Below are 9,858 nucleotides of genomic sequence, written 5' to 3' on the forward strand. Positions count from 1 at the left end.
GTTTTGGGAATAATAACAAGAAAAAAGTATGCACATCTTCAATACAGATGCAATATTAGGGGTAATATTTTTGAATCCACAAATGCAGAACCCAGAGAAACGGAGGGCCAACTGTACTTTTCTCTACCTGCTGTGTGAAGAATGGACAGGAGCAACTCAAGAATGGTGCTAGGGAGACCAGAGTAGATACCAGTGATATTCCAGGTGAGAAGTGGTAGGTTCAAGACCTTCCTAGAGAAGATAATTTTCTATTTGTTGAGAAAATACACACACACATGCTAAATGAGTCAGGTCATCTGGCAAATGTAGTAAAGTCATATGTTTGGACACAGAGCTTTGGAAAGGAGAGTTGAGAACATTCCAAGACCTTCCCAATCCCTCTCTAGCTCCAATCTTTTACCCTGGGGTCTTCAGCTGGTTGCCGGGCTTGTTCCCCATAGGTTAATACATCCTCAGAGGAATCTCTGAGGCCCTGTCCCTAATGTCCCCAACCAACCCTCCCAAAGCTCTCCAGTTTGGATATGACCATTTCTGCAGAATGCACACATCTGGGAAGCAGCTGCCTGGCCACTCTCACAAAATCATCTCCCTGTAATCCAGTTAAAGCTGGAGTAGAGAGGAGGCATGGGGGACTAAGGAAAAATGTGAAGTCTGCCCAAGATGGGATCTGGGTAGATGTCAGGGGTACCACCCTGATCTTTGTAGACAGGCCTCCAGGGTAGCCACTGGGATTTCAACTGGCCTCTGTGTCTTCTTCTGATCCCCGCAAGACCAGATGTGTCCCACAGCTGTACACCATCTGCTACCCTCTACCCTAGAGGAAGCTACAGTTTAGAGCTTAAAGAAGTGATGGGGAAGACAGTGAGCTCTCCCTTGTCTATAGAGAGTTAATTGTGGGAATAAAGAGTCTAGACGTCCCATGAAGTGGGCAAATGGTTTGGCATTCATCTGCACAGTGGCTCCCCAAAAATGTCCTGGCATGGGAAAAAATTTCAAAGAAAACTTAATGTCCCAGGGTTTCTAACTCCCTTCTTACTCAATGTTTCAGAGACTCTAGTTTACGAACTTGATCTTTCCTATTTGCTCTGCTCTGTGCTCCTCTTCTTTCCTCCCTACCTCAAACACTGGCACCCCGAATTCCCAATCTGGGTCATCAAAAGCCTAACAGCATCTATTCAAGCTGACATCTAATCCTCCCCAGAGGAAGGGAACTGCACTCCCATCCAGCAGATGATGTTATTGGCCCCCTCCCTGAGCCCAGAGGCTTGGTGCAGCCCAGACATATGGATCTTTTTAGAGACTTATGCAATTTGGCAACCCTGTTTCTCACCCTCCAAGCCCTGCTGCTCAGACACTGCTTTGCAGAGAGAGCACCCGGAGAGGGAGGGAGTGGATCCCTGCATGCTCTTTTATTCTTTCCTTGTCATTTCTCCTGGCAACTCTCTACTCAATTTGGAAAACAAAAAGTAAAGTGTTCTTCTCCTGGCCCAATCTTTGACTGAAAACAGGAAAGAGAAAAAAAAATCAAATAAAAAGAAAAAGAGGAAGAGAAAATGAGAAAAAGAACACAGAACAGCACCATGAATATTCTGATCAATTCTCCAAGACAAAGACTGAGAACCCCTGAGCCAACAACACACTGTCTTGCTTCTCCTCTTCTCCATCTCCTGTGTATGTGAATAGACATAGATTCCAGACTATATGGAGCTCCTGGATTTGTGCAGTGCACAACCTGAGCACCATCTGCTGCAACCCTACCTTCTTCAACACTTAATTCATCCTGAGGCTCTGATGGATGAACTTGACCTTGCTCTGTGTGCCCAGGAATGATGTATAATGCTTCTACTGAGGCAAAAACATCTCTGACACTTGGCAGGCTCACCCTTGCCCCTTTGTCCCCTCAGCCAGATACACAGGAGACTGGCGTGTCTTTGAAAAATAAGGAACTTTCTTGCTGCCCATGGAAGAAAGAATGGCTTCTCTGCTTAAGGACCAACAGACAGAACCACCAAGAAAATTCTGTAGATTCCCCAGTCAGGACTCACCAAAGGTATGGTGCTAGGAGTGTAAGACCTTCTAAGGTCCCAAGACCTTATTTCCAAATTGAGACCTTAGCACCAAGACCTTAGAAGGTCTTACTCTCCTAGTACTAGACCTCTGGTGACTCCTGGCTGGGGATTCTGCAAAATCTGAACCTTAAAGGGTGGGGCCATTTTGGTTGAAGATGTTAAACTAGGAGGGGTCCACAAAATTCACAGGAATTAGGTTGTCCTTGAGCCATCCCCCCCTGCACTGCCTCTGAGGTGGTCTCTTCCAGGCCATAGGCCCAACTCAAAAGGCAAGAAGCAGGAGAAATGTGAAGTAAGGAAGCTTTGCCCTTTTCTTTCAGAGCCAGGCCAGGACCAAACACCTTATTTTATTTTTGATGGTTTCATGATAGATGGGACCTCTATATAAAGCTCAAGAGAATAGTTTGGGACAGATGTTTCCTTTCCAGTCACATTTTCCTGCCTCAAGTTAAAAATAGCCATCCTCTTTGCTTTGGCTTCCATAAGATGTATGCCATTAAAGCTCTCTATTTGGGTTCACAGAGACAAAGGCTGTTAAGTCCCCAGCTTTCACAGCCTGTTGGGCCATGAACTGATGCAATATTGGGTTCAGGAAGAACCAGCCCCTTGAGGCAGATTCCTGGACACTTTAGTGAGAAAAATTATTTTCCTACACCTACCTTTAGGTAGCACCAGAAAGAGAATTTCCAAGTGGGGAAGGACATTTCGCAAAGTAGTTCTGTTTTTGTTTTCCTGAATAAATCCCTCATTATGGAGTTTTCTTGAATCAACGACACCCTCACCCCCAGGGTAACCTGAACCCCCTTTGGTATCTGGCTTTAATGGAAGCATAAATGCTGTCGGTCATATTCATGAGCAATGTTGACTTAGGCTTCACCATCAGGAAGATCAATTGAAAGCCTAGACACTACAGAGGGAAATAAGCAGAGACAACACCAGAATTATAGACACAAATCCACAAACAATGGATTTCTGACCTGTTCTCAGAGAGCTGCTTCACAGGGTGTAAGGAATCTTTACTCAAGTCGCCCTTATCACTGACACATTAGCCCTTTGGCCAAGCTGTTTCCACTGTCACCTGACAGCTCCTGTGGACAACCCAGGACCTGACAAATCCAAAGAAATGAACTACAGTCATGCATAATTGCCACATCTTTTCCTTTTCACAGTACAATAGCTTTATGTATTTTTGTTTCTAAAAGTAGCATGTTTATTGTGAAAAACAAAAGTGTTGCATACTGGAGTGAGAAGGAAAGTGAAAATTACCCACAATTCCAACACTGAGACAAATCAGTATGTGTGTATATGAGACATGTATTGCCACCGACACTGACTTTTTACCTCTGCCACAACAAAATAGCATCATACTGTGACATGCTTTTTCTCCCCACTTATATGTCAGATCGCCAGGTCTTTTTTTTTTTTTTTTGAGACACAGTCTCACTTTGTCACCCAGGCTGGAGTGGAGAGGAGTGACCTCGGCTCACTGCAACCTCCGCCTCCTGGGTTCAAGTGATTCTCCTGCCTCAGCCTCCCAAGTAGCTGGAACTACAGGCGCATACCACCACACCCAGCTAAGTTTTGTAATTTTTACCAGAGACAAGATTTTGCCATGTTGGCCAGGCTGGTTTTGAATTCCTGACCTCGGGTAATCCAGCCATCTTGGCCTCCCAGCGTGCTGGGATTATAAGTGTGAGCCACTGCTCTCAGCTTCAGGTCACTAGGTCTCAATAGCTGTAGCAATGACAGAAAAGCTGTGAATTCTGTAGTAGTCTAGTTGACACAACACATCTTTCTCACTCACTCACAAGCTTGTCCCTTAGGGGGCAAAACTGGGACGGCAGCCCTAGAATGATGCTTGGAGGGGAGGGGGACACAAGGCATTGCATTTTACAGCTCTGTTCTGAACATCGTTCCATTTCTGCTTTTGCTGACATCCCAAGGAGCCTATGAAACACACCAAGGTATTATCTTGGGTGCCTTGCACTGGTTGATCAGCCCAAGCTCACTCCCTTCTAAGAAACAGCCCCACCTGCTCAAGGGCAAGAGAAGGGCGTTCTCACAACGTAAGAATCACCTCCGACCCATTGGAAGTAACATAGAAGTATATTTAACATATGTATATATACATGTAAGTAATTTAAAAACTTTTGTAATTTAAATATCTGTAACAAGTTAAGACAAATTATTCACAAACAAGTAACAGTACAAATTAAAAAGGGAACACACTCTAGGTAAAGTACAGATTAACAAGCAAATAGGAATTTTATCAACAACAATTTGAAAGGTTTGATAAATACCCAGTTTCCTAGGAAAATAACAAAACTTACTCAAGAAGAAATTTTTTTAAATCTGAGAATTCAACGATTACAAAAATACAAGCAGTATTGTTAAATAATCCCACATTAAATACTAGGCCCAAATGATTTACAGGCAAGTTCCCACAAATTTTAAAAGGAAGTGATTACCCTAGTCTTATAAAAAACTTTTCCTGAAACTAGAAAAACAGGGAAATACTCTCCAACTCATTTTATATGGACTCCGTAACCCCAATACCAAAACCAGACAATGATGAAAAGAAAAGGAAAAATTATAGGGCTGTTTCATTTATGACTATAGAAGCAAAAATCATAAATAGAAGATTGTATTAGCAAATTAAATTCTACAGTGTATAAAAAAGATAATAAACTGACAAAGTTGGGTATAACTCAAGTATGCAAAGTTGATTTAATGTTAGAAAATCTATAAATGTAATTCACCATACTACTATATTAAAAGAGAAAAACCATATGTAACTTTAATAGGTATAGATAAGGCATTTGAAAAAAATCATTAGTTCATTACTAAAGAAAAAATATTTTAGTAAAATAGGAATAGAAGAGAATAAAGTTAACATGACAAAAAGCACATGTAGGCCGATTGCAGCAACTCATTCCTGTAATACCAGCACTTTAGGAAGCCAAGGTGGGAGGATCACATGAGGCCAGGAGTTCAAGACCAACCCAGACAACATAGCGAGACCCTGTCTCTAAGATAAAATAATAATTTAAAAGTGATAGGTAAATAAATAAAAAGTACATTTAAAAAATTAAGCAAATGTGGAAATATTAGAAGTTTGTGCTTCAAAATCTGGAATGAGGCGAGAATGTGCATGATCACCACTTCTTTTTATCCTTAGATGTTCTTGCCAGTATATTAACTTAAGTAAAACAAATCAATCGCAGAAGGATTGGGAAGGAAACATAAAATCATCACTATTTGCTTATGATATGATCATTTACATATAAAACCCAAAAGAATCTATAAATACTTCAATATAATAAGAGAATTTAATAAGGTAGCTCAATAAAAGATTAATATAAACAATAAATTATAATTTCATACACCAGAAACAAAAATAATTAAAAAGAAGATAGTATTTGCCATAGTCTTAGAGGACATAAATTACCTAGGAATAAATCTAACAATAAATTAAATGAATTTATCATTTAACAATAAATGAATTAAAACCATTACAGGGAAATTACAAACTTTAATGAAGACTCAAACAATGGAGATATATATCAAGTTCTCCGAAGGAAAGATTCCGTTCTCCACAGGTTAATCTATGGAGCAATTTTGATCAAAATCCGTATCGTTGTTTTGGAAGAAATCTGATAAGCATTTATAAAATTATATGTTATTATTATTTGGAAGAACAAAGAGCCAAGAATAGTCAGGGCATTTCTGAAGACAATTTGGGAGAGGAAAACTTGCCCTACAGATATCTGAGCTTATTCAATGCTACAGTAAATAAGGCAATGGCGAAGACACTGGGGTGTCCATACTGACCAATGCTAGAGAGCCTAGAGCCAGACCCACATATGTATGAAATGTGGACACACGACAGATATAGCATGTCAGATCAGCAGGGAAGGAAGAGACTACTCAGTAAATGCAACTAGAAAAATGGTTATCTGTATGAAAACTATATAAAACTGGATTTCTGCTAGTTATTTATTTTGTCTCCCTCAGCCCCAACCTCACTCCTCTGTACTTTTCTCTATGATACTGGCTATAATGTGTGTTTACTCTATTATGTGAGAATATTCAGTTTCATACAGAGGACAAGAAAAGCAGGTAGATGAAACTCATCAGATGTATTAACTACAGATACAAAGTAAGCAAGTCATTTGTGAGACATAGGCAGAATTCAAAAGATGTGCTAAAAATACCGGATGAGTATCCCTTATCTGGGATGCTTTTTGGATTTTGGAACACTTGCATTACATTTATATGTTGAGCACTCCATTCCAGAAATCTGGAATCCAAAATGCCTCAGCGAGCATTTCCTTTGAGTGTCATGTCAGTGCTCAAAAAGTTTCAGAATTTGGAGCATTTCAAATTTCAGACTTGATTCTCAATCTATAGTAAGCTAGCAACCTGCAAGACATGTAAAACAGAATAAATGGAATAGACTACAAAAGGATGGAGCAAACAAGAGTGCTACTTACAGGCAGAAAAGGATAGAAAAAAACAAATCATAGGCCATGAGGTATAGATTATGCCACCTTGGGGTTTGTGTCCGTATCATCCCTAAATTGACCATCTACTGGTGGCACCTTCCTGCCCCCCATAAGCTCTACCCAAGAAATGCTGGCAAAAAGGATGGATTCCCAGAACACTGACAAAGACCTGTGGCCAAGCCTACCTGCCCTTAAACATCTCTCAATAGAATGAATATACCTTGGTTCCAAGCATCTTCCTCAAGCTGATCCCCTTACTCAATCTCAGTTCTGGTCCTCATAACTATACCACTGCAGAGCGAAACACATGATTGAGGCTGTGAGACTATGCAGGACTTTTGCCCTGCTTGCATTCCCAAGTGTATCAACCTCCCGTAAATCTGTCCCCTTGGTTCTGGCTCTATGCTTCAAATATATTCCATAACCCTTGAGATTTGATCATCGTAATTTGGTCTGAGCCTTCCTGATCTGTGGCCTCTGGAATAGGCTGCCTATCATGGAGGCAAACATTGCATCATGGTGACTTACCACAGGACACTGGTTCCCAGACTCCTTTGTCGGCTGATTTCTGGTTAGGTTCTGCCAAGAGGAGGTGCTGGAGGGAGACTAGAAGGTGGAAAGAGGAAAAAAGGGACTCGCAGGTTGTCACTGCATCAGTCCAACAGCTGAACACTTCTACAGCCAAGGATCTCTCCCTGCCAAACTGGGAAAAAAAAAAAGTTTGCAATGTGGGAAAAAAGTTTTGGTTCCAAAATATAAAATTGGAAAATCAAAGTTCACAAATTTTTCATTAAATGCCTATAAAATGTCAACTCAGTCAACTTGTAAACTGCAATTCAACTCTTTAATAGTTTCATGTAAATGTAATAAAGTTTGAATTATAAGAACAAAATGAATATATTTTAAAATTCAGAATTATAACAGCCATTTTCCTTACTTTTTTAACATCAAAGACATTATATTTGACATAGGATGAGGGCCTCTTTTAGGTTGATTGACATGATACATGTGTATTTTGGGGAGGGGTGAGGTAGGGGATGTTTAATAGTAAAAGTGGTCATGACCTCCAAGGGTCTATAAAGGGCCTGAGACAGTCTCTCATTCAGTGTATTTCTGTTGTATCCTCCACTTTGTGCAGTGTAGCTAACATTTTTTAGCAACAGCTTATGAAGCAGGAGAGCAGAGAATTGAGGAGCAGCCCAGAAAGGCTAGAACTTTGAAGGGACTACACAGTTCAACTCTATCTGGCCTGTGAGGAAATGTAAGGCTGGGGTCCCTTGGTGCCCTTGTGTCCAGTGGCCAGAACCTGTGTTTGTGGGTGGCTGGGGCAAGGGTGTGTGTGTTTGGGGTGATGAATCTCAGTGACCCTGGAAAATATGAAGAGTGGCCAATCATTGTCTAGCTTTGTGGTTCTGGGGCTATCCATAGCCTTGCAAGCCAGAGAAGAAACAGCCCTGGTCTCTCAGAGGAAGGGATTTACCAGCCTCCCATATCCTCTACTTCTATTTTTCCTCCCTGAAGCCTGACATCCACTTCGCCCTTGCTCCTTGTACCCAGCATGGGTTCTTTCTATACCAGGGCTTCTTGAACCTCAGTGTGCATAAGTCATGGAGAATACTTATTCAAAGTACAGATTCTGACCCTCACCATTGATTCTGTGTAGACCATGCTTTGAGAAAACTCTGCTCCATAGAATCATTCTCTCTCTCTTTGCTCCCAAAGCTAGTTAAGAAGTTCAGATACTAAAGAAAGACAAGTTACTTCCCCTGTTTCCCGTGGTCCAGCTATGGGAGACAAATAGTATTTAAAGTAACCAGAAAAAAAAATCTGGAAATGGAAGTTAAAGTGGACCAAATTAGCTTTCATATCTAGCAGGAATTACAACTCCACATTTGTTCACAACCGCACACTGGGTGCCTGAAGCAGACCCAGTGGCCCCTGGAGCTGAGGAAGTTGAGGGGAGTGGGGGGCCTGGCAGTGTTGCAGCTAACTCCTTTTCCCTGTTAATTGGGAGTCCCAAGGACCGATGCCTGATTTTAAAATGCGTGTATGCCGCTCTTTCTGTCCCCGGGCCCTTGACATCACTATGTGATCAGTTCTGAATCACCATTTGCACTTTGAAACAGATTCATACCATTCTGTTATATTCAATCAAATTAGCATATCAGGCCTTTGCTCTGATTGTGTGATGAAAGACTTTGTTCCCTGTTTAAAGGAATACTAGGCAACAAGACCAGAATAAGGAGATTTTGGTTTTGTTTTTAGACCTAGATCCTTCTCCGGTGCAACCCCAATGCATAGTAGGTTTGAGATGGACCATAAAGGTAAACCTACTTTTATAATGCTAGAGTGTCTGCAGAGAAATCAGAAATGACCACAGAGTGCTGGTCTGGCTTCTCTTTTTTCCCTTTAGGCTATGTGGCACCGACTTCATGGAAGAGGCTGAACTGAGTATAATTTCACGATTCCACTCTGGATATCAGAGCAGCCTCTCCCAGGTTATGCCTTATCTGATCCCCCACCTGGTGCCATCATCTGCCCAGGCTGGCTTCTCTCTTCTCCGATCTCTACATCCCCAATTCAAGACTAGGCTGCCTACCCCGCTCAGTTTCTTCTATTCAGTTCACCAACACCCAGAAGAACTGGTGAGGAACAGGAAGCTCAAGGATCTATCAAGTGGTGGAGGATGGAGTCACAGAAAGTCCTTTTTCTGATGGGACAGCAAGGTGAAATCCCTAGTGGCTTAGACCCGGGGCTGGAGAGGGGATAACCGGGGAGAAGGCAACCAGGGAAGTCCTTTTTCTTTAGGATGATGGTGGTAGGGAACTATGGAAGGTCACAGGAAAAGTTAACACAAGTTAACAAAAAGTTAACACAAAAAGGTTTGCAGGAAAAAGAAAGAAAGAAAAAGAAAGAAAGAAAGAAAGAAAGAAAGAAAGAAAGAAAGAAAGAAAGAAAGAAAGAAAGAAAGAAAGACTCCAAGAACGGTTTGGACAGCTAAAATGAATACTTACAGTCACGTATACCTGCTCACTCCTGATGCTTCACTCACAACACAGCACAGGATCTTGTGAGGCTATCACTAAATGTGTCACATTGTGGTTAAGTTTTACCTGATTAACGAAATGCTCACACTTCTAAACTGAGGTCCTTACAGTAGATTCCTTTTGCAAGATTGTTACTAGCTTACAACTTAAAAATAAAGGAAAATCAAAAGGAAAGAAAAGGGGGGAAAAAATCGGAGGAAACTTGCCCCTGCCCTGGCCACCAGCAAGACTGCCACA

Source organism: Theropithecus gelada, chromosome 1 (genome assembly GCF_003255815.1).
Source record: "Theropithecus gelada isolate Dixy chromosome 1, Tgel_1.0, whole genome shotgun sequence".
Lineage (NCBI taxonomy): Eukaryota > Metazoa > Chordata > Mammalia > Primates > Cercopithecidae > Theropithecus > Theropithecus gelada.